The sequence below is a fragment of the Staurois parvus genome, unplaced genomic scaffold (genome assembly GCF_062004578.1).
Source record: "Staurois parvus isolate SC_StPar_1 unplaced genomic scaffold, SC_StPar_1.0 ptg000236l, whole genome shotgun sequence".
In the NCBI taxonomy this organism is placed as follows: Eukaryota; Metazoa; Chordata; class Amphibia; order Anura; family Ranidae; genus Staurois; species Staurois parvus.
The window spans coordinates 33373-59321 of NW_028318032.1; the positions used below are offsets into that span (position 1 = coordinate 33373).

Below are 25949 nucleotides of genomic sequence, written 5' to 3' on the forward strand. Positions count from 1 at the left end.
ACTGTGGGACCTTATATAGACAATAATGTAATCAAAAAGTCTCACGAGCAATAAAATACACTCTACCAAAAAAATTATCTGTATAACTAACAAAGCAGCTTACTCTAACCACATACTCATACTGTGTACACAATTGTGAAATATAAAAATACAGTGTAGTGCTAACTACCAATAAACTAAAAAACTACAAAAAGCAACAATATCACAATTAACATGAAATAAATTCTATAGTTTGAAGCTCAATGCATCCAAGTGAACATGTATTTAATGTCACTGAAAGTGATATCTTCTGTTTTATATTTTAAATATCTTCCCAAATCTGTGATCTTCATAAAACTGAATCTTCCACCATGGATCACCAGATGTGCCCTGACGTGGATAATTTGACCTCACATTAAGCTTGGTGAAAGAACGCATGCATCCCTTTAGGTTCGACGTAAACCAGTTGGTATATCCCAGGTATAGCTCTTCCTCCAGAAATGGACACCTTGGTCTCTCCTCCTCCACTAAGTACATATATTTAAAAAATATATAGGAAACACAATAGTGCTTTATCCTTAAAACATTACACTTTATTAAAATAATATAAGTGGCCACTCAGTTTTTCAAGGCGCTAAATCGCACCAGATATACAGCGCTTTATACAAGGCAAAACGTGCTGAAATACAAAGATGTACAGACAATCCTTCACTCATCTGTAATCGTAATGTCCTGGATCGCTGCGTGTGCTCGCAGCATTGTGACATCATCATGGGGGAGCGGCTTGATATGTATTTAAATAAATAATTTGTTCAGACACATATATTTAGCACTTGCACATAGAGGCGCAGAATATACTTTTTCATTTCATGTTTACTAAGGGCCATACCTACTTAAAGTGGAGTTCCAGCCATTTTTGTGTTTTATTAAGTCAGCAGCTACAAAAAGTGTAGCTGCTGACTTTTAATACACACCCTTGCCTGTCCTGGGGTCCAGTGATGTACTTACCTGCGCAGTCCCTTCTCTCCTGTCCTCCACGGCACTGGCATCGCTTGTGGCTTCACAGCCTGGTGCCCACTGCGTATGTGCGAGTTGCGCCGCGCCTCCTGATTGGTCCGGCAGTCTCCTGGGACCTGTGAAAGTTCCCAGGAGTCTGCGGGAGCAAGGAGGGGGCCAACCTTCCGGGTCACTTCACCCGACGAACTGAGCTGGAAGTGGGAGCGGGTATCTGTCAAAACCAGGTACCCGCCCCCCCAAAAGGTGCCAAATATGGCAGTGGAGGGGGGAGGAGGCAAATTGAGTGGAACTCCGGTTTAAAGCCAACTTTCCATTAAAATTAAGACAGTTCTTTACTTGCTGCCCCCTCAACCTTCAAGTACAAATAGTAAAAAGGCCATTGAGCAATAAAGTTTTCATGGGGGAACAAAAAAAGCTGATGTGCTTAAAAAGGTTGTAAAGGAATATATATTTTTTTAAATAGCAGGTTTTTACTTGCCTCCATAGAAAGCTTCATTATATGGCGGTGCACCTGCAGGCTCGCTCCCGAGCTAGTATGTGTGCATCTATTGCAGGGCTCAACAAATACCAGGTTACCATGGCGACTAGAAATTGCATCCTGTCGCCTGGGCTTTTCCCTATTGGTGTGAGCAATTCCTATTACCCAACTCCCTGGACATGCAGTTCCAGGCGCCAGGCAGCTGAATTAGTTTTAACCCCCCCCCCCCAAAAAAAAAACTGCAGCCCTGCTGCTTACCAATCGTAACGTTCTAAGCTCAGGGTTATTGGTTGGCTACTCTGTAAGCTGGGGTTACTTTCCAACCCATGCTACGCAAAAAAAAAAAGGCCTGTAACTTTTTTAGCTGGCTCCTAGATTCAAAGGAAATTTGTCAATTCCTGGTCTAGTGACTCGACTCTCCCCCTCTCCCTCTCAGCATTTGATTCACAGCAGCAGGAGCCAGTGGCTCACTGCTGTCTGAGCCTTTTGAGGAGAGAGAGAGCCAATGCTGCTGCAGACAGTCACATCAATGGTTCAAGGTGGGACTCTAGTAAATATTTAGGGTGGGTGGCGGGGAACAACTAGTGGAATCAATGCGAAGCACAAACTGATCACAGCCCGATGACACACAAATCAATTTTTCTACTCCTCGCCTCTTCAGTCTCCTCGCATTATCAACCTACTAAGTGACATATCAGCATGGATGTCACTCCACTTCCTCAAACTCAATCTTTCCAAAACAGAACTCATACTATTCCCTCCAGCCCGTGTCCCCTCACCTGACTTCTCCATCAAGATCAATAATACAACCATTAGTCCCTCACCTCATGCCAGGGTACTAGGTGTAATCCTAGACTCCCATCTGTCCTTTCAGCCCCAAATCTAATCACTGTCCAAATCTTGTAGACTTCACCTCCGCAGCATCTCCAGATACGCCTGTTCTTAACCTCTGAAACTACTAAGCAACTTATTCACTCCCTTGTTATCCCTCGCCTTGACTATTGTAATTCCCTCCTCATTGGCCTACCTAATTGCAGGCTATCCCCTCTTCAGTCTATCATGAATGCTGCTGCCAGACTCGTCCACCTTACTAACCGTTCTCTATCTGCCATCCCTCTCTGCCAATCCCTCCACTGGCCTCTCGTTGCCCAACGAATTAAATTCAAAACATTAACAATAACATATAAAACCATTTATAACTCCGCCCCAAACTACATCACCAATCTTGTCTCCAAATATTACCCAAACTGTTCTCTCTGCTCCTCCCATGACCTCCTGCTCTCTAGCTCCCTTGTCTCCTCCTCCCATGCTTGTCTCCAGGACTTCTCCAGAGTCTCCCCCATCCTCTGGAACTCTCTACCCCAATCTATCCGACTATCGCCTACTTTGCCCACTTTTAGGCGATCTCTGAAAACCTCTCTTCAGGGAAGCCTATCCCGCCTTCAGCTAATAACAATATCTTCTATTCTTCAGTTCATCCCCCACAGCTATTACCTTTTGTACCACCAGCCCCTCCCTCTTAGATTGTTAGCTCCAAGGAGCAGGGCCCTCCAAACCCTCTTGTATTGAACTGTATTGTTGCTGTATTGTCTCCCTTTATATTGAATGCTGAGCAAACTGTTGGCGCCATATAAATCCTGTATGATAATAAAAACAGTTCATGCAGTATAAAAATATAGCCTACTTCTACAATGTTATCTTAAATGTATCCATACATTTTAGATATTTAAACATGCTTGTTTCATTGTTCGTTTGTAAGCTGTGGTACACTTACATGTTCTCCTGATTTGACGAATCAATACAGATCTGCATATTTAGGAGTTTCCAAGTTGAAACCGCATTGGCACGGCCTGCCCAGTATGGTAGTCAGAATATGTGCTGGTAATGATTACATGGTAGGAACTAGAGATGAACAAACGTCTTAAAATCCAATCTGCAGAGAATTGGCCCCCTAAATTCAGTTCTTGGCTTGAACACTTGCCATGATTTAAGACATTTCTACCCTATGGCCTTTCATAAGATTCCTTCTTTGTTGGTAGAAGTCGGAGATAAAATGCTCCCTGGTGAGCGGTTTATTTCCTAGATACATATTGCATCTTTTTTTTTTAAACTGAACATATGTCTAGAATGGTGTTCAGAAGAAAATAATTTTAAGGGCATGGGTAAAACTGAGAAATAACTTCGCCACAATTGTCTGTCTTGGTAACCCCTACACATCCTATCACGGGGCTTGTGCCTGCCAACCTATATTCACAATCAGGACTTGTTTACACCTGCTTTGCTCTTTAAAGTGGAGATCCTTGTTCGGATTGATCTCCAGAGAGCAATAGACATACGGTCTGTTTTTAACCTCTAAATACTGGCCAGCAATGCGCATTGTATGTGATAGCATTCACTTGAATGGGTCGCCTTTAGTGTGCAGTACTGCCCGCTGAGCATTACTGGGTATAATTTCTACCACGGCATGTCTACACTTCTTGCAGCTGCCTCAGCAGTAATAGGGGGAGATGTTGTGGGGTGGTAAAATCATGGCTCAGCCTCTGGGTTTCACCACTCCTCAGTCACAAGTGTAAACAAACCTTAAAGCTTATTATGGCTAACAGCTGCTAGTGACTATGGTGTAATGACATTGCGTTCATCACACAGCTGTGTTTGCGGCTGGTATCGTAGCCGCCGGTGGTTATAGTTAAGACCACAACAAAATGGCGCTGGACTGTGATGCAGACATCGTAGTGCTGTTTGTTCTGCGCATGCGCGAGGGCGCCGGGAAAATGGCGGACGCGCTTATACGATTGCCATACACTACTTATACAGGGCTTGGAGCAGATGTCTGGTTAGCTGACACACTCCCTATGAATACGTGCACATGGCACGAAACGCGTCAGGGTAAGAGCAGCATATCCCAGACATTACGCCACCGCATGGAGCGGCGGCCATCTTTGTACACCTTTATGGTCAGTTTTGTATATACAGTCCTTGTTTTTGTTTTGGATCATTAAATTTTTATTTAAAACGATATCACACCATCCTGGCTTTCTTTCTTGGGACCCTGCTGAGTCCATTACTTGCAGAGCCACCTAGGGGACAGCTGAGGGGTGTTCTAGTGTGGAAACACACGATCCATAAGGAGAAACCTGGACGGACTGATGTACCCAGATGATGACCCTATCCGTTTATGAGATAACTTCGCTTGGATATCGGGATATCATCTATATGCATATTTGAATTATGCATCTGGTGAGTGCATGATTCAATTATTCTGATCACCGGAAGACGCACGTTTTTTGAGTCACCATTTATCACTTAAGGACTTTATTGCTTTTCATGCACAGTTCTTGGCACATTGTTATCACTTATTTTATGTGTATGTTCTTTAGTTATACTGCATTTTAGCGCTGCGCCCTTTCTTATATAAACCTTAAAGCTTAGTTCACAATGGCTTTAGCTTGTATTAAAGCAGTTCAAATGGTATTATTTAAAAAAAAATATATCGGAAAACTTCAAGCTGTTTTCTTGACGTCTTCAAAGTACCCATCAACTCACTCCAAATGGAAGTAGAGCCTATCCCTTTAGACAAGCTGCTAGCAGGCTTTTAACAGGCATCAGTAGTGCTGACGTCTGCCGGAAATTGTTTAAAGTGACAGCACTTCATTAACATCTGCATTGCCAAACTGGAGCTGAATGGTTGCTTAAAATCCCAACTCCAGGAAAGGGGTAGTTGCTTGTTTATTTTGGGGGAAAGTAAAAGCATCTTAAGCCATCATTTAGATTTGCGATTGAGGAGCAGTAAAACCCTGTGACTAACCCCTCAACCACTTCCCATGTTTCTGTTGTGCAGAGGTACAAATGCCACAACCAAGAAGCCTTGCTTCGTGAGCATGGCACAAATTATACCCCTGTGAATGGGGCAGCGCTGCAACCATGCGTGATTGTCTGGTAATTAGGGGTTTAAAACAGGTGGTGAGGAGGGATTGAATCAATTTTACTGTTTGAAGGGTGATCTGAACGTGGATCACACTTCAGCAGCGCCGTAAGTGTAAACAAGTCCTAATTTGATCCTCCACTTCCCTCATACTTTGGCAGTGAACTTTCACTGGGCATCATCACATCCAATGCAAGGCTGTGAACCCTGCATTAGTCTTAATGACATTAAAGAAGCATAGGGGCCAAGACACTGTAGGAACCAGTCTAGCAGCACAGAGGATTGGGTAGGTTAATCTGTCTTCAAAGATGCCAACAACAATTCATTCTTCCAGTGAAGGTGAAGCTCAGCTGCAAGGGATCATGGATGTTCAATTTATATCACCTGACGCCTGGGACATGTAGTACCGGGCAGGTAGGGTTTTTTTTTTTTTAACCTTTTTGCCTGCGGCAGGGCTCACTTGTCAGGTGATAGCATTCTTCCACACAGCCCACTTCAGTGCCAGCCTCTGCCCCGCTGCCTATGTCTCCTGGGCTCAGCTTGCCCATCTGTGGGCCCGGGATCGGTTCACTGGGTGCTGGCAGGTAGAGGGGAGGGAGGAGAGAAGACACATCCACTCCCCTTCTTGTCTTGACTTGGAAGTGACGTTGTGACAGCGCTTCTGGGTCCCCGATGACCGATTTCCCAGCCTTCGAGGCAGGGAAAGAATGTATTGCAGTGCGATGTGCACTGCATTACATCCAGTGGAGTTCAGGGGAAACATCCAAGGTCTTTTAGACCCTGGATGTCTCAAAGAGAACCTGTCATCAAAAAAGCAAAAAAAATTAAGTAGAAAAATACCCCCCTCCCCCCCCCCAAAAAAAAATGGTGGCGATCAGTGACTTTTTTTTATAGTGGGACTGCGGTAGGCATTCTGACACTGGGGGGGGGGAACTAACTGCCACTGACATCCCAATGACACTAATACAGTAATCGGTGCTAATGACACTGGGCAGGAAGGGGTTAACATCTGGGGCGATCAAACGGTTAACTGTGTTTTGCTGTGTTTTTACTAGGGAATCATGCTGTTTTGTATCTACTGTGCAGAAAGATACAAAACAGCATGTCCATGCTGACAGGAGAGAGACCTGTGTTTACACACAGGTTTCTCCCGTCGGCTTTCTCTGAGGATTGCTGAGTTCTGTCCAGGAATCGCTGTCTGGGACCCGGTGATTGACATCTCTAACCGCCAATAGCGGCGTGGGTAGGGGAGCACACGCTCACACCCCCTACCCGGAAATATAAATCATGTGTATATATACATGATTTTGTGCAGCCCTGCCACCTTGTGGCAGTACTTCTGCTATACAGCGGAGGGCAAGCGGTTAAAGGCTTGTTTCCAGCTTCATTGGCTAATAAAAAGTGAGGGCATTTGACAGGTGGCTGGGAGGCAGTTGCCCTTATTAACCCTGTAAACCTCACACCAGTGCGTTGCAACGACGTGCATTGCACTTGCACACAGCAGGTTATAAGGTTTGTGGAGATCTAGATTAAAGTGTTACTAAACCCACAAAGGTAAAATCATTTTGCATATGCAGTAAAGCATGCTTGTTATACTCACTGTGGAACCTAAGGGGTTAATCCTCTGCATTGTGTATAAAAAGGCCATTTGATCCTGACTTCTCTGCTCCTCCTCTCATTCAAATGTCCACATCTTATCTCCTGATAAGACGGACTGAACTGTAGCCATTCTGCACATGCTCAGTTTACTGTGTATTGCTAGAGAGGTTTTTTTTTTTTCTTTTTCTTGGGAGAGTGCATGTGGGCAGCACAGTGGCTAAATGGTTAGCACTTCTGCCTGGCAGTACTAGGGTTGTTGGTTCGAATCCCAGCCACAGCACCACCATTGCATGTTCTCCCTGTGCCTGCGTGGGTTTCCTCCGGGTACTCCAGTTTCCTCCCACACTCCAAAGACATGCTGGTAGGTGAATTGGATCCTGTCTAAATTGTCCCTAGTATGTATGAATGTAAGCTACGGACCTTAGATTGTACGCCCCTTGAGGGTTAGGGACTGATGTAAATGTATAATATGTATGTAAAGCGCTGTGTAAATTGACAGCACTATATAAGTACCTGAAATAAATAAAATAAATGTGATCAGCACTGTCCAGACAGAGGTCAGGGGTTTTTCATCCTCCTAGAGCAGAAAGAGAAAACTCCTCCTACAAGCTTTAACCAGTACTCTGCTGGACACTGAGAGAAGTCACAAGACTGCTCTAAATGCTGATGAGAAAAGATATTTAGCAGTTTATATTTACTAAAATAATTGCACTTTCATCTTCTGTGTACTGTGGGAGACCAGATATAGTGAATGCAGGGTCCTGGGTTTAATAACCCTTTAATGGTGAGGGGTTGTAAAATCACAGCTCAAATGCCTGTTTTTACCACCTTTTGACCGTAAGTGTAAATGAGGCCTAAGATCTAGATTCTACACGTGCGTTGCTCTCTGAAGAGTGATCTGCATTTTGATTACTTTTCAGAGCATTTGACAGTTGATGAGGATGTGTTGCATCACCACCTCACTACCTGTGTTAACACCTTAAACCCCACACTAGCATGCTGAGTGATGTGGGAACTACATTTTGTTGAATGGGTCCTGTTCAGTGGGGATAATCCTTCACACTGCTCTCATGCATGCTGAAGGCTGTGTAAACTAGGCCTAAGAAAACCTGTTTACGTTGCTTCACTTTGCGCTGTGCCAAAATGATCTGACATGCACTGTTCAGCTGGCTTTACCACTTCCCAAATACCTCCATTCATGTCACTGCAAACATGCCACAAATGCCCCTGGGGCGTTTACAACGCGTTTTGAGATGTGTTTTGGAAAGAGTTACCAGCTGAGATGATGCTACAAGAATCCATACAATAGAAAGCCAAACTGGAGGCCTCTGGAAAGTGTTTAACATGACGTAAATACATAAAAAAAGGCATTCAAATTAGCTATAACGCATCTTGACATCATAGGTGACATCAAATTTCACAGCACGTCTGTGAGCCCTGAGAGTGCCACCTAAAGTTATAGGTGACATCTGCTCCTGAGAGTGCTAATTATCTGGCATTTCTGCTTTAGTGCTTTGATGCACTGTTCTGGAACATGTATACTGAGTAGGATTTTTGATTTCGTTTGTGGATTTCCAAATTTGATGGATTCTTTTTTTTTTTTTTTTTGGCATCAAATTGTTAAAGCAAGAAAAGAACGTGAAGGTCTGAGCGTGTGCCCTAAATGCAAAGTTAGTGGTGTCGCCTTTTTGAATTTGTCCTGACTGGTTCACTTTAATGAAGCATCTTTGTGGTATGAAAAGACAGTAGACTAGCACCTGCCTGGAAATTAGCCACATGTAATGAAGGGCTTAGCATAAGAGCATTTAAAAAATGTTTGGTTCAGCTTCAACATACATAATGAACCTCTTGCTTAGTGTGCAGCACAGATATTAATCTTCACTAGTCTTCCTAAAGCAGGTTTGTGGAAAGAGCTGTGCCGTATAAAGGTACAGTAGATGGCTGCTAATATGCTTTTCTTTGAACAGTTCTGCAAATCTCTGCATGCACTGAAGTGATAATCTGTAGAGAAAAACAAAACTATTCTGGTGTCAACCTGACCCAGTCATCTGCCCTGATGTAGCAATGCTCTCCTCTGTTTTACGAGATGTAATAAAAGCATTATTTTTAGAGTTTTAAAAGCTATAGAAATACAACTTCTCTGAAAATATGATCTTGTTGTTTATGTAGGGCAGTGGACACCAAACTGTGGCCCATGGGCCGAATGTGGCCCTTTGCTTGCCTTTTATCTGGCCCTTAGGACATCAATCCTCCCACTGCCGCCACAGGTGGGGCGCTATTCCTCCCACTGCCGCCACAGGTGGGGCGCTATTCCTCCCACTGCCGCCACAGGTGGGGCGCTATTCCTCCCACTGCCGCCACAGGTGGGGCGCTATTCCTCCCACTGCCGCCACAGGTGGGGCGCTATTCCTCCCACTGCCGCCACAGGTGGGGCGCTATTCCTCCCACTGCCGCCACAGGTGGGGCGCTATTCCTCCCACTGCCGCCACAGGTGGGGCGCTATTCCTCCCACTGCCGCCACAGGTGGGGCGCTATTCCTCCCACTGCCGCCACAGGTGGGGCGCTATTCCTCCCACTGCCGCCACAGGTGGGGCGCTATTCCTCCCTCTGCCGCCACAGGTGGGGCGCTATTCCTCCCTCTGCCGCCACAGGTGGGGCGCTATTCCTCCCACTGCCGCCACAGGTGGGGCGCTATTCCTCCCACTGCCGCCACAGGTGGGGCGCTATTCCTCCCACTGCCGCCACAGGTGGGGCGCTATTCCTCCCACTGCCGCCACAGGTGGGGCGCTATTCCTCCCACTGCCGCCACAGGTGGGGCGCTATTCCTCCCACTGCCGCCACAGGTGGGGCGCTATTCCTCCCACTGCCGCCACAGGTGCGGCGCTATTCCTCCCACTGCCGCCACAGGTGGGGCGCTATTCCTCCCACTGCCGCCACAGGTGGGGCGCTATTCCTCCCACTGCCGCCACAGGTGGGGCGCTATTCCTCCCACTGCCGCCACAGGTGGGGCGCTATTCCTCCCACTGCCGCCACAGGTGGGGCGCTATTCCTCCCACTGCCGCCACAGGTGGGGCGCTATTCCTCCCACTGCCGCCACAGGTGGGGCGCTATTCCTCCCACTGCCGCCACAGGTGGGGCGCTATTCCTCCCACTGCCGCCACAGGTGGGGCGCTATTCCTCCCACTGCCGCCACTGATGGAGACATTTCCTTTTCCTACTGACCTTAAACTATGTAATTTTTTTTTTTTAACCCAAGGCCATCAAGTCTGAGCCATTTTCTACTCCTGCTGACCACAATCCGGCCCTCCTAAAGTCTGAAGGACAGCAATCTAGCCCTTTGCTTAGAACGTTTGGAGACCCTGGATATAGGGAAATGTACAAAAACTGGTGCATCCAGAATCTGGTGCATAGTAACCAGTGGGCTTCTAACTTCAGCTTGTTCAATTAGACTTTTGACAATAAAACCTGTAAGCTGATTGGTTACTATGCACAGCTGCACCAGAATTTTGTGTGTACCAGTTTTAATAAATGTTTCCCTTAGAGTACAATAATTGTAAAGAGGAAGCACTATCTTTTTTTGCTTTTACAAGGGAGACAAATGCAGGGTTGTAAACCACATGGCTTTATTTCAATTGTGTAATTACACCGAACCCTTTCTTGCAAAGAGGACATTAAATCTTGGGTGCCCAGACCAAATTTAGCAGCATGGGCTAACTTGACTGTATGATGGTGTTTGCTTTTAATAACATCCTGCTTGTGGTGTGTGTCCCTTTTTTTTTTTTTTTTTTTTTTTTTTTTTTTTTTTTTCTTTTAGGCTGACAAATGGACAAAAATATTGTAAAACCTAACAGGTTGATAAAACCATATTATGCAGGCTAGTGCAGCCCCCATGCTGTCGTCTTAGCGAGCATGCCACCTAGTAGTTTGATGAGGTTGTAAGGAGCTAGGGGCCATTCTTACCAGGGAGGTCTGTTGCAATGAATTACCATGCGTCTTATTGCGCTACCTCACTTATGTGTTTTGGTGTTTAGGTGGCCTATTGATTTTAAATGGGTTACCTTGCATACCACAAAGGATATGCAGCATTTTTGCTCCAGATTGTTACTGTGCATTGCAGTGCACAATGTTGATCCTTGCAATGAGCACTTCTTATCTCACATATACAATTTCCCGAAGCCAAAAAATGTAATCGGTCCTTAAGGCCGGCCATACAATTTTCCTTTAGATTTACCAAAGCCATATAATATGAGGTCAAACCTAAACACTTCCAGTTTGTATGCAGTTGGTCAGGCCCTTGCAGGTGAAGCTATAGGAAATTGAACAGGACGTTTTGTATAATGTACGGTGACTTCAAGGTTTGTTAGTATTTTCACCTTGTGAATCTGACGGGAACACATTTCCTTTCTAGAGTGACAACGCTCGCAGTTCTGTGTCTGTGGAGAAGCGTGGTCATCACCCTAGGCTGCCCTCTTCGTCTCTATTACATGAGGAGTTTGTAGTTCAGAGCATAGATGGTTGAGCTGGTAACATTAATTGCAATATCCGTTCTGTGCACAGGAATTTACAAGGACTCAACATAGGTCATTTTCTGTACCTTAAGAAAATGATGGCTTCATTTAGTGTTTTGTTTTTTTTGTTTTTTTCCCCAAGCTAAGAACTTGATAAATGACAATGGGGTCAATTCACTATAAATACCACATGATTTTTTTTTTGTAATAAACTAATGTATCTATCTCAAAAGTAGTCAATTCACTATAAAAAAAAGTATTATTTACAGTGTGTTAAATATTTGTGTTGCAATATTTAGCACTTACATTTGGCGTTATTTTCACTTTTTTAAAAAAAAATTTTTTTATATGCAGGCTAAGGCTCGGTTCACACTGCTGCAACTTTGGATCTGACTTGTGAGACCCTAAGTTGCACAATATGTGAAATTACATGTTTGTCAATCACAGCTGTCTTAATTGGCACTAAAGTCACTCCAACTTTAGAAAAGGTTCCTGTACTCTTCAAGGCGACTTCTGTCCGACTTGTGCCTATTGACTTTAATGGAAGTCGCCTCCAAGTCGAATCCTTCTCTGTGTGATTTGAATCCGATATTACAGGAAGATTACCCAGACATTCCCTGAAAGTAGCTTCAAAGTTGCATCAAGTCTCCTCAAAGTAGTACTCAGGAAGTCACCTTGCAACGTCGCACAGGTCCTGTGTGCGCCAGTTTTAGTAAATGTTCCCTATAGGCTTTAATTGGTAGTGAGAAGAAATGTCCGGCTCCAATGCACTCTAAAAGGTTGACCTAAATCCTGATACAAGCCTTAATTGGCTGTGGGAAGGGCAGGCAGGTACAGACTACAATGGCAGAGTGCAATGCAGAACCAGGGAGTTTACTGTCCATCAACAGAAACCACTTTAATCTGCTGAGCGTTGTGCATCTCATGCCTTCTGCTGAAAAACAGGTCACTCTTCTCTCTTCCATGTATAACATTTACATTAGTACTTTACACAGCTCACTTCAAAATTGTGACTAACAGATGAACTTGATGCTCTGTACACTAACCCGTCATGAGTAGTTCTTAATCATTTTGGAAATGTCTCGGTACAAGAAAATGTTTTCTTGTAGCATGATGCAGTAATTGCAGCTGCCCTGTTTTCAGGTTTGTGTCATGCTAGGATCCAGGGTTTAAAAATGCCACGCTTTCCTAAATCGGGGCATTTTGGGAACACCAGCAATTTTTTTTTTTGTTTTTTTTGTTTTAGCCAAATGCACCTACTGCTTATTAGTGTTTTCAATTTTCAGTTTCGTTTACCTTGACACATTTCAGGGATGTGAAAATTTTTTTTAAAAACTACTTTTGGGTCCTAATCTACTTGTCATGATTAAAAAAAAACATATTAAACCACTTTACCCCCGTCCTAAACAGGCCATTTTGTGCGATGCTGCACTACGTTGACAATTGCGCGGTCATGCAACACTGTACATAAATGAAATTTATATCCCTTTTTTTCCCACAAATAGAGCATTCTTTCGGTGGTATTTGATCACTTCTGTGGATTTTTTGTGTGGCTATAAACAAAAAAAAAAGTGACAATATTGGAAAAAATGTTTTTGACTTTTGGCTATAAAACATATCCAGTAAAAAAAAAAAAAATTAAAACAAATTTCTTAAGTTTAGGCCAAAATGTATTCTGCTACATGTCTTTGTAAAAAAAAAAACCCAATAGATATATATTGGTTTACGTAAACGTCGTCATAGCATCTACTAATGGCGGTGTGTATATATACTGGAATTTAAATTTTTTTTTACACTAGTAATGGTGGCGATTGGCAACTTATAGCGAGACTGCGGCAGGCATTCTGTCACTGGGTGGGAACTGACTAACTGAAATTCAAATGACACTAATACAGTGATCAGTGCTAATAAAAAGCACTGATGCTGTACTAATGACACTGGGCAGGAAGGGGTTAACATCTGGGTTGATTAAAAGGTTAACCGTGTGCTATTTTACATTTGTGTGCTGTGTGTGTTTTACTAGGGAAACATGCTGCTTTGTATTTTGCTTCTGTACAGAGAAATACAAAGCAGCATGTCCTTGCTGGCAGGAGAAAGACCTGTGTTTACACACAGGTCTCTCCAGTCAGCTTTCTCCAATGATCGGCAGGGACCTGGTGATTGACACCCCTAGCCGCCAGTGGCAGCACTCCATACCAGGACATGCAAATCGCATGTATACGTGATTTTGCACAGCCCTGCCACCCTGTAGCAGTACTTCTACTATAGTGCGGCGGGAAAGCTGTTAAATAAGGTCTTTGTTGATAGCCTCTTAGGAAACAGACCTAAAAATACTTAGGCAATCAATACCAGCAGATAGTGATTTTAAACAGAACCGATTTTCACATTGTAGCTTACTTTATCAAAAAAAGAAACTTAAATGGCCTCGTGTGGTTGCCTCTGTTATGTACATGGACATGCTTGGTTACTTTAGATGAACTTAAACTTTTCATGTTTTTAACATTGTGCTGTTTATCTCCTCACCTCCCTGCCTGTTTCCAGCACTGCACCCAGGGACTAGCAGGATGGGGAGAGACCTTGCAGTTTGACCAGCACCGATTGGGTGCTCGTCAGGAAAGGGGAGTGTTGGGCTCAGTAAATGCTCAGCAGAATCACATCACAGTAAATAGGGCTCTGGCCCAAATGAAAAAAAAAACAAAAAAACTTTACTACAGCAGTCAAATCAAACTCCGGTGTCCGCACCGCTAACCCCCTAGTGACTGAGGGTAAATCAAATGTTAATGCCTAAGCACAATTTTGACGTGTTAGTAAAACTTTACATATCATCACAACTATTTTGTAATCTAGGTGGAATATACTTTTCTTTTTTGGTGGTCACATGGCCACCAATGTGGTTTTCTTTTGGTAGTAAATGGTAACTGATAAATCCCAATTTTTTATTTATTTATTTTTTTACAAAATTGTAAAAAAAACCAAAGTGGTATATTTCTTGCTATTACCATAATTTATCACCACAGAACAACCCAAAATAAAATTCTCCTGCTTCTGACGATTGCACTGTTTAAAACTGACACTGATACCAATTTAAACAATTTTTATTATGTTTATTGTAAAAATGTTTTAGATCTTCCTGTCCTGCAGGAAGATAAACCTAATGTATCTTTCCCTTCATTCAGAAGAGAAAGTAAACAGAGGTGGGCTCACAGTGACTGATCACTGTGGTAGCCAATCAGAAACAATCACAGCGATCAGGTGACTTGATTGTTAGTGTGAGACTCGGGACTCTCGGTGAGCGGGGTCTCTGTGCTGGGAGTGTGCTGTGTGCCGCGCTCCCAGCACAAAGAGAGATATATGTGGCCCCACAAATAGACCCACTTCTCTGTTTCCACACATATGTCCTGCTGCTGGCCTGCAGCAAGGCTAATTGTGCTTAAAAAAACCCCACCTGCCTGGCTCCCAGAACTGCATGTCCTGGGCATCAGGCTGAATTGAATGAATTGCACATCCCTGCATTTACTACTAGATGGCAAACACCAAAACATTTGTGTGATTAGGCTATGATATAGCAGTCCTTTCCTGACTGACTAAGGTGACCCACTTATACATGATGTCTGGGAAATACTGAGAGATTCTTGAAGCAGTGGCTGCTTCCATGATCCCAATCACACAGGTGTTTAGCTTAAAGGCACCCATATACATATCAGTCAGTATATTTAAGACCTAATCTACAGATAAGCCATAAAAGTACCAACATATTTATACTACTCAGTCACATTTACCATAAACTAGTGATGCACGAATATATCGGCCATAGAAAATTAGGTTAGCAACGTTTTGCCAATATAGGGGGAAAAAAAGGTGCTGATAATAATTGATTACAATACAAAACGGTCTCCCATTGGCTTCAATGCAAAAACGCCTCCTATTTAAATTTTGTTTTTTAGTTTTATATACGTTTTCATTTTATTTTCTGTCCAATTTTTGTTACAATCCAGTAACGTAAAATAACATATTGAAAATATTTTTTAAATTCATATTCATTTAAATTCATGAAATTTAAAAGTCAAGTGTAATACAATTTATATATTAAAAAATATATTTTTTAAAAACTGTCAGATTTAGTTTCAGTCCAGAATTTTCATTTTGGTGCACCAATACAATAAACACATATATTTTTGCACATACAACAGATTTTCAACGTGTATTTGAACAGGCATAAACATTCACAGTATTGCAGTAATGCCTGCCAGTGCATGTGAGCAACCCAGGTACCACGGGATCACTGTACAATCACATGTCTCCTAGTAAGCAAGAATCGCCCATTCTTGACAACATTGTTTACTGCTGGATGTGATCTGTGATTGGTCACCAGTGATCACATGGTACCTAGGTCAATCACAGCAGATAGGCAGAAGGTTTGTTTACCTTGCCATTCTATGTGCATTTGCCTGCAGCTCCCCCCACCGCCCCCTCTAAATATACCTGAGCCCAATCTCGATCCAGCAATATGCATGAGAGCCAAGGCTCTCGAGTCTTCTGCTTCTCATTGGCTCAGATATAGCAGCAGGAGTCATTGGTTCCTGCTGCTGTCAGAGGCAGTGACGAGAGAGTGGGTGGCGAGGCCAAGCTCTGCTTTGTGTCTTATGGACGCACAGAGCAAGGCTCAGGAGTGAGCTACTTGCTATTGGGGCACTTTGGCTGGGGGTGAAGCCAGAAGCGCAAGAGGGGGGACCCAAGAAGATGAGGATCGGGGTTGCTCTGTGCAAAACCATTGTACAGAGCAGGTAAGTATGTGACATGTTTGTTTTGATAAAAGCTTTACATTATTATTATTATTATACAGTATTTATAAAGCGCCAATAGTTCGCTCAGCGCTGTACATTACAAAGGGGGACAGAACAATACCAATACAATGCAAAACATGAGGGGATCGAGGGCCCTGCTCTTTCGAGCTTACAATCTAGGAGGGAGGGGATGGTGGCACAGGAGGAGAAAGCTGTGGGGGATGGAGTGGTAGGAAGAGTGGAGGAGGTCGGCAAGTTAGCAGGGGGTGGGGTAGGCTTCCCTGAAGAGGTGGGTTTTCAGGGTGCGCCTAAAGGAGAGGAGAGTAGGTGATAATCTGATGGGTTGGGGCAGGGAGTTCCAGAGGATGGGTGACACCCTGGAGAAGTCCTGGAGGTGGGCATGGTAGGAGGAGACCAGGGAACTAGAGAGAAGGTCTTGTGAGGAGCGGAGTGTGCGTGTTGGGTGGTAATTGGATATTACGTTGGTGATGTAGTTCGGGGCAGTATGGTAGACTGCTTTGTACGTCAGTGTTAGGATTTTGAATTTGATCCGTTGCGCAATCAGAAGCCAGTGGAGGGATTGGCAGAGGGGGGTGGCGGAGATGGAGCCGGTTGGAAAGGTGAATGAGTCTGGCTGCCGTATTCAGGATCGACTGAAGCTGGGATAGATAGCGGCGAGACATCCACGTGAATGAAATTCATTCATGACCATGGCCATTCAAACAATTGCTGTTACATTGACCATCACTGTAATAGGCAATAACAGTGTAAAAAAAAAAAAAAAAGTCCCTAATAACCTCAAGAAATGACATCGTAAGTACATCAGGATTGATCGTTTTCAAATATATATAGTATAGTTTGTAGACTATAACTTCCACGCAGACTAAATAATATACATTTTTTTCTCCCCCAAAATTGTCAGTATTTGTTCATTTTATATAGCAAAACAATAAAAAAAAAGTGGTAGTAAAACCACCAAAAGAAAGCTCTATTTTGTGTGCAAAAATTACATAAATTTAATTGTGTTCAGTGTTGTATGACCAAGCAATTGCCAGTTAAAGTAGTGCAGTGCGAATAGCAAAAAAATGCTTTGGTCGCGAAGGGGGTACAACCTTCAGGAGGTCAAGCGGTTAATAGACTGGCTTTGCAACAATGTCCAATATTTCCACAGCAAACTATTCATTGGCTCCAGGTGATCACATACAGTTTGGTATTGTAGCTCTTGCACTGTTTGTTCAAACATATACTTAATGCCAATAACAATTACACAGATAGAAGAGACCGAAATTATAGATGACACTACTAGCAGGGGTGGGTGTAAGTATACCTTGTTTGTGTGGTTTTCATAGCTGGTCTGACGACAGATCTGATGTGAAGTTCCACTTATACAGAATTTAACTTTGATCATTTTCTTTTTGAAGAGTTTGAGCACTTTGTGTAGGCACTATCCACAAAAGTCAAGTTTTGTATGTTCTTTAGGAAGTGTTCATGTCTCTAGTTACCGTAACTATAATTTCTATCTGAAATATTAGAGTTCTTTCAAATCCTGTATAGATATTACAAGGACCATTCAGTACAGGTCTTGCTAGGTACTTGATTGTGAAAAAATCCTGGGACATGCAGTATGTGTACTTAGTGTAATTACAGTTAAACATTTTTTGTAGTGTGTGTGTATCTATGTACAGTTGTGCTCAAAGGTTTTCATACCCTGGCAGAAATTGTGAAATTTTGGCATTGATATTAAAATATGACTGATCATGCCAAAAAATGCTCTTTTATTGAAGGATGACGATCATGTGAAGCCATTTATTATCAAATAGTTGTTTGGCTCCTTTTAAAATCATAATAACAGAAATCACCCAAATGGCCATGATCAAAAGTTTACATACCCTGGAATGTTTGGCCTTGGTACAGACACACAAGGTGACACACGGGTTAAAATGCCAATTAAAGTTTAATGTCCCACATCTGTGGCTTTTTAAATGGCAATTAGTGTCCGTGTATAAACAGTCAATGAGTTTGTTAGCTCTTACGTGGAAGCACTGACTAGGCTAGATACTGAGCCATGGGGATCAGAAAAGAACTGTCAAAAGTCCTGAGTAACAAGGTAATGGAACTTTAAAAAGATGTCCAAAACCTTGAATATGCCAATCAGCGCTGTTAAATCACCTATTAAGAACTGGAAAGTTCGGGGATCTCTTGATACCAAGCCAAGGCCAAAATTTCACAATTTCTGCCAGGGTATGTAAACAGTACACTGTGTGTGTGTGTATATGTGTGTGTATATATATATATATATATATATATATATATATATATATATATATATATATATATATATATATATATATATATATATTATTATTAAACCCTGCCGTAATGAAATAACAGTAACTATTTTATTCTCTAGGTTCTGTTGGGCTTTTACACATCAAAGAATTTTGATTCAGCACTGAACATTCACAAGGTTGTTATCACAAGTTGTCAACTGTTGGTGAAGAGAACAACGTTTTGTGTGTATTCATCTTTTACGGCAGGTAACGAAGTCTAATACTGTCTTATTTATTTTCGTATGGTTTCTTTAGCAGTGTGTAGTCTATAGTAATCTTTACGGTTGTGCACATCTAAGTATTATAGACCCAGAAATTTACTCTACTCTTGTGAGTAAAAATCTCTCCTATCCGAAAAATTTTTTTTTTTTGGGCCAACTGACAGGGACCACAGTATTTGATCATATACTTCCAAAAATAGAAAGTGAAGGTCAAAGGTTATAATCTTGGAGTAAATTAAGGGCCACAACCCCACATTGTTCATGTGTTCCAGTCTGTTAAAGCAAGAAAATAAACATCAACACACTGTATGGCAGGCACAATGAAGTGCCTACCATTATTTTCTCTGGGCCCACCCCATTTGTTTTCAGAGCCCTATCAAGAAGTTCTCCATGGTATGGGACCCGTGTACACACTCTCCTGCTTCCCAATATGCAGTCCTGCCATGTGCACATAAAGATCCATATTCTTTGCAGATAACATTTCTGAATGTATGTATTTGCATAGGAAGTTTAGAGGGACCTAAAGGGTAACTCCACTTCCGTGGGAACAAAATTGCAAATAAAAAAAAAAAAGTAGCATATACAATTGCAACACAAGTCATATTGTAATTGAATGTTATGTTTCAATCTGCAGTGCTGTAATTTTCTGTAAAATTCAATGCAATATGGTTACCTGGAGGTGTTCTGTGCGCAGAATGTGTACAGAACAGTGCCAGCAACATAATTTCCACCTTGCGTAATTGGATCACTGATTTTTCCACTAAGATATAAATCAAATTTCAGGCATCCCCTGCAACAAAAGTGTCATTTTGGTAAGATACTCTTAATAGGAAATCATATCTAAACGGATACAGACCCTGCAGTTTCCTCCTTAGAGCCCTGTGGGTGCAGCAGCTGATCACTATTAATGAAACCACTTCGATTAGATTCACTTTCCACACGGACAGAGACTATCAGCTCTATCTTCATAATAAGGCTACTTTCACACTGAGGAGTTTTTGAAGCATTTTTGCGTTTAACAAAAAGTGCCTGAAAAACTCAAGAAAAATGCTTCCCTATGTATGTGAATGTATATCTATGTATGTTTTCACACTGAAGCATTGCGCGTACGGTGTAAAAACTCTGCTTGCAGCATCTTTGGGGCATGTTTGGGGAGTTAAACAAATGCCCCAAAAACGCCTCTTCCCATTGAAATCAATGGAAAATGCCTGAAAAACGCCTCTGAGAAGCATTTTTGGTGCAGTTTTTAAGTCATGTGTCCTTTTAAAAACACTCAAAGCATGGTAAGAACACCTATGCGTTTTTGCAGCAGATCAGTGTGAAAGTAAGGAAAAAACAGCGCAAACATAGACCTTTACATGAAATCAATATTACAAAGTGCAAACATAAGTGAAAAATTAATCAGTGGTAAAGTCCATCAAAATAAACCAAAGTTCAAAAAATATTAGTGCAAAAAAGAAAGAAAAAAAGAAAAAATATTTTCAAATTCTTCTTCTAATATAGAGGAACTTCCACCTTCCACCCGTGAAAACCAATATCAAATGCACTCACCAGATAAAGGTGAAAAAAACGCCTCTTAGGAATTTTATGGGATCCTACACCCTCTTTCGTATCCACTCTATAGGAATCCTCCTCTCCACCATAGGCTCCACCATCCGACCAGGGAGAAAAAAATCTCAGATAGTGTAATATTGTAAGACACCATTCATAAGTGAAATCAAGGATTAAGGTCACTCACATTCAATTCAATTTAAAAAGGCATACAGTTGTGACCAAAATTATTCAACCCCCAATGCTGTAAAGGGGTTTAGGGACTATAGTGTACATTTGGAATTGTATTCAGAATCAAATCCTACAAGGACGTTGTAACTACCCAAATGCAACTAAAATGACATCAATTGTTTATGTAATACAGTAGTAAATGGTTCTTATGTGGTTTCTTCATTGCCACAATTATTCAACCCCTTAAAGACTACCACTCTGAAGAACAGAGGTTCATACAGGTGCTTTCCATCAGGTATTGAAAACACCTGTGGATGTCACCGAGCAGCAATCAAGCATAATAAGCACCAATTAGGCAGCTTTAAAATGACTGTGATACTCAGCTCCTTCTAGACATTTACTGGTGTGGTTACAAACATGGTGAAGGCAAGAGAATGGTCCAGGAAGACAAGAGAAGAGGTGATTTCTCTTCACAGGAAGGGCAATGGCTATAAGAAGATTGCAAAGATGTTAAACATACCAAGAGACACCTTAGGAAGCATCATTCGCAAATTCAAGGCAAAGGGCACTGTTGAAACGCTACCTGGTCGTGGCAGAAAGAAGATGCTGACTTCGACTGCTGTGCGCTACCTGAAGCGTAGAGTGGAGAGAAGTCCCCGTGTGACTGCTGAGGAACTGAGAAAAGATTTGTCAGATGTGGGTACAGAAGTTTCAGCCCAGACAATAAGACGCACACTGCGTAATGAAGGCCTCCGTGCCAGAACTCCCAGGCGTACCCCCTTGCTGTCTCCAAAGAATAAGAAGAGTCGACTGCAGTATGCCAAAAGCCATGTGGACAAACCACAAAAGTTGTGGGATAGTGTTCTGTGGACTGATGAAACAAAATTAGAACTGTTTGGGCCCATGGATCAACGCTATGTTTGGAGGAGGAAGAACAAGGCCTATGATGAAAAGAACACCTTGCCTACTGTGAAGCATGGTGGAGGGTCAATCATGCTTTGGGGCTGTTTTGCTTCTGCAGGTACAGGGAAGCTTCAGCGTGTGCAAGGTACCATGAATTCTCTTCAGTACCAGGAGATATTGGATGGAAACGTGATGCAGTCCGTCACACACCTGAGGCTTGGGAGACGTTGGACCTTTCAACAGGACAATGATCCCAAGCATACCTCCAAGTCCACTAGAGCATGGTTGCAGAGGAAAGGCTGGAACATTTTGGAGTGGCCATCGCAGTCACCAGACTTAAATCCGATTGAGAACCTCTGGTGGGACTTAAAGAAAGCAGTTGCAGTGCGCAAGCCTAAGAATGTGACTGAACTGGAGGCCTTTGCCCATGAAGAATGGGCGAAGATACCCGTAGATCGCTGCAAGACACTTGTGTCAAGCTATGCTTCACGTTTAAAAGCTGTTATAACTGTAAAAGGATGCTGTACTAAGTACTAAGATTGAATGTCACTTGGGGGTTGAATAAAACTGATAATGCTGTGAGCACAGAAAAGACATTTGTGGTTATTTCATTATAACTGTTATGTTATATTTGTCTGACCTACAAGTGCCTCTTTAATGTAAATGTAAGCAAGATGACTGAATGATCAAAAGCAATGTCAAACTGGCCAAAACACTCAATTTCAGTGGGGGTTGAATAATTTTGGTCACAACTGTATTTATTAGGATCAGCTTCTTCCAGATAAACAGTAGATGCAAGGCAACCTCCCACGGAATCTCACATCACAGCTCCAGGTTTCAGCAGAAGCTCTACAGAGACACCGCATATACAGATCCCAAAAGATGGCCGCTGGAACGCACCGCTCAGCGTGCGCTCCACTCACCGGAAGTGACGTCAGACGTACGGAGTACAAACCGGAAATGCGTCAACGCGTTTCGCCCCTCCCATCGGGCGTTCTCAAGACGTTCATTTCCTGTCTGAAGCTCCCTTATATACCCAGCAGAGACCCACCCCTCCGTTTCAATTGGTCAATACTCTTCCCCGGGATGATCAAACAAACCACTCCTCCTGTAACGTGACGTGAGAGTCCCTTACAGATGAGGTAAATGCCTATACAATTAGAAATCTTATTTCATGTTATTCCTGACACTATTAAATTATCTCCCATAAGCGACATGTATATTACCACATGTCCCCAGTGGGAAAAACACGAACAAAGTATTAAACAATGCCTCACTATTACAAAAAACTTTCTTTAATATATGAGCAATGAATACTAAATAGTATAAAATGAAAATAAATATGAATGTAATGAAAATAAAAAATATAAAATATAAGATGAAAATAAAAATGAAAATAAAAATAAAAATGAAATGAAAAAATAAATGAATTTTTATTTTTATTTTTATATTTTTTATATTTTATATATCTTATATTTTTATTTTTATTTTCATCTTATATTTTATATTTTTTATTTTCATTACATTCATATTTATTTTCATTTTATACTATTTAGTATTCATTGCTCATATATTAAAGAAAGTTTTTTGTAATAGTGAGGCATTGTTTAATACTTTGTTCGTGTTTTTCCCACTGGGGACATGTGGTAATATACATGTCGCTTATGGGAGATAATTTAATAGTGTCAGGAATAACATGAAATAAGATTTCTAATTGTATAGGCATTTACCTCATCTGTAAGGGACTCTCACGTCACGTTACAGGAGGAGTGGTTTGTTTGATCATCCCGGGGAAGAGTATTGACCAATTGAAACGGAGGGGTGGGTCTCTGCTGGGTATATAAGGGAGCTTCAGGCAGGAAATGAACGTCTTGAGAACGCCCGATGGGAGGGGCGAAACGCGTTGACGCATTTCCGGTTTGTACTCCGTACGTCTGACGTCACTTCCGGTGAGTGGAGCGCACGCTGAGCGGTGCGTTCCAGCGGCCATCTTTTGGGATCTGTATATGCGGTGTCTCTGTAGAGCTTCTGCTGAAACCTGGAGCTGTGATGTGAGATTCCGTGGGAGGTTGCCTTGCATCTACTGTTTATCTGGAAGAAGCTGATCCTAATAAATATGCCTTTTTAAATTGAATTGAATGTGAGTGACCTTAATCCTTGATTTCACTTATGAATGGTGTCTTACAATATTACACTATCTGAGATTTTTTTCTCCCTGGTCGGATGGTGGAGCCTATGGTGGAGAGGAGGATTCCTATAGAGTGGATACGAAAGAGGGTGTAGGATCCCATAAAATTCCTAAGAGGCGTTTTTTTCACCTTTATCTGGTGAGTGCATTTGATATTGGTTTTCACGGGTGGAAGGTGGAAGTTCCTCTATATTAGAAGAAGAATTTGAAAATATTTTTTCTTTTTTTCTTTCTTTTTTGCACTAATATTTTTTGAACTTTGGTTTATTTTGATGGACTTTACCACTGATTAATTTTTCACTTATGTTTGCACTTTGTAATATTGATTTCATGTAAAGGTCTATGTTTGCGCTGTTTTTTCCTTTTTTTCATTGTTTGTGTTGATCACAGTGCACAGCAGCAGGATAGAACCTGTATTAGAGTGTTTTACTAGGCGCAGGAAGAATTTTTAGTTTTCAGTGTGAAAGTAGCCTAACAAAAGGTGGGACTCTGCAACAAAGTTTTTTTTATTTTCTTTAATACTTGCAATGAATATATATCACCCAGGGGGAAATTTTTTTTTTCCCTCAACAAAATTGGTGTTACTCTTTAAGCAGTGGGAGGTACTGTGAGGGTAGAAGGTAATCCCTGTACTGTCTCCTCCAATAAATAATCCTTCAGTTTAGAAATGGGAGCCCTAGTGTAGACACACGTCCATAAAAACTCTTCACCACTGAATTAACCCCCCCCCACACCCCCCCCCCAAAAAAAAATAAAATTATATATATATATATCCGTTTAGGTCCTATACATCTGCCATACACTGTGAGGAAATTTCTGCCCCCAGGAGACATGGCTGCAACATACAGCTTCCCATGGCCATACCCAGGTATACACCGTGTATTTGTAAACTCGCTCACGGGTGTAAATTCTTGAACGTGGCTGTTGTGCATTCAGGGATTTGCCTGGATTTGTTTTAAGATAATACTTCTACCTCATCCACTGTACTTTCTGTTGTTAATTATGTGTTAAAATTAGTTTGTATAACTGGTCTGACAGGTAGCTTTTAATGTCTGTAGTTCAAAGCATCATTTTTCAAAGTGGGAATCCTCGTCATCCTGAATGTGTGAAGGAACCATGGACTCCCAAAGTTCTTTTGTAATAAATGCGAGCCATGCATGGAATGATCCTTTTTAGAAAGTAGCACTAGTTCTACATTGGATGCCAGCCCAGGATCACTGTCTTTTTTATAGGGCGGTTTAACATACTCAGCTGATGTCTGCACACAGAGTAATCACAGAGCACTCAAGTGTAGGAAACCACACACAAGAATTTTGCATGTCATTCCTTAGGTGGAACATTGACAGTGGCGCTTGAGCTGCTTGATTATCTTGTTCTCGCATTTTGGTAACCCAAATTAAAAAAAAAAAAAACTTTTTTTTTTTTGTTTGTTTTACAATTTGCTTTCTAATCCATTGTTCATTGCAATGTTTTGTTGAACAGGCACACTGATTCTGCGTAATCCCTTTTTTCTTCCAGATTTCTAGTAACAGCTGAAAAGGGGAAATTTAGAGGGAAATATGTCTAAGGTTAGCCTTTGGTGTTATGTAGGTCTTAGTAATTGGTAAAAAACTAGCCTTGAATAGTTTGATACTCCAAAATACTAATTAGCAGTTCTGCTTATTTCTGGATTTATTCAGAAATTTATATTATAGCCCTAGTTTTGCCGTTTCTATGATATCACTATTATGCATAAAAACACTGCCCTACTGTTTCAGCCTGGAAGCTAGGTTCACCTAAATGTTCACTATCAAATGAAAAAGTGGTAGAGTCTTACCTGTGACAAGAAGCACTATGTTTCTCAGAGATACCAGAATGACAAATGCGACTGCTCATCCTGCAGCATTACTCGCAAATGAACATTTTCTCTTATTTAAGTGATAAGGTTAATGCATTCAGGAGTTAAAATTATAGGGAAAAAAAGAAAAAAAAATCCCACAGAAAAAAACAAGTCTGTGTTAGGTTTTTCAGACTAGCAGAAAAAGGGTATATATCAGCCAAGGAACATGTTAGCAGTGTCATCCCACTCCTGTACTGTACACGTGTAATCATGAAACTTTATCACATTATTATCTGGAGCTTTCTGCTCCACAACTCAACGCTCAATAGAACAAATTACACAAAATAAATAATCCTCCAGGCACAGAGAATTACCCAACATCCTTGTAGGCCTCTCGCTCACTGCCATAGATTGATTAGCCTTATATTGCAGAGATCCTCTATCACACGGCTCACATTATTTAATGCAGTTAATGAACG

The 25949-nt window shown here is 41.8% G+C and overlaps 1 protein-coding gene across 1 annotated transcript in view; it reads left to right on the forward strand.

Moving 5' to 3' along the window:
• The first annotated feature begins 18695 nt into the window (after positions 1-18695).
• The window catches only part of NDST2 (N-deacetylase and N-sulfotransferase 2), a 231537-nt gene continuing 224283 nt past the window's right edge, over positions 18696-25949 (forward strand). The window contains exon 1 of the mRNA XM_089680185.1: positions 18696-18824. The gene's annotated coding sequence lies outside the window, so the exon portion shown is untranslated. The remainder of the gene's footprint in view (positions 18825-25949) is intronic.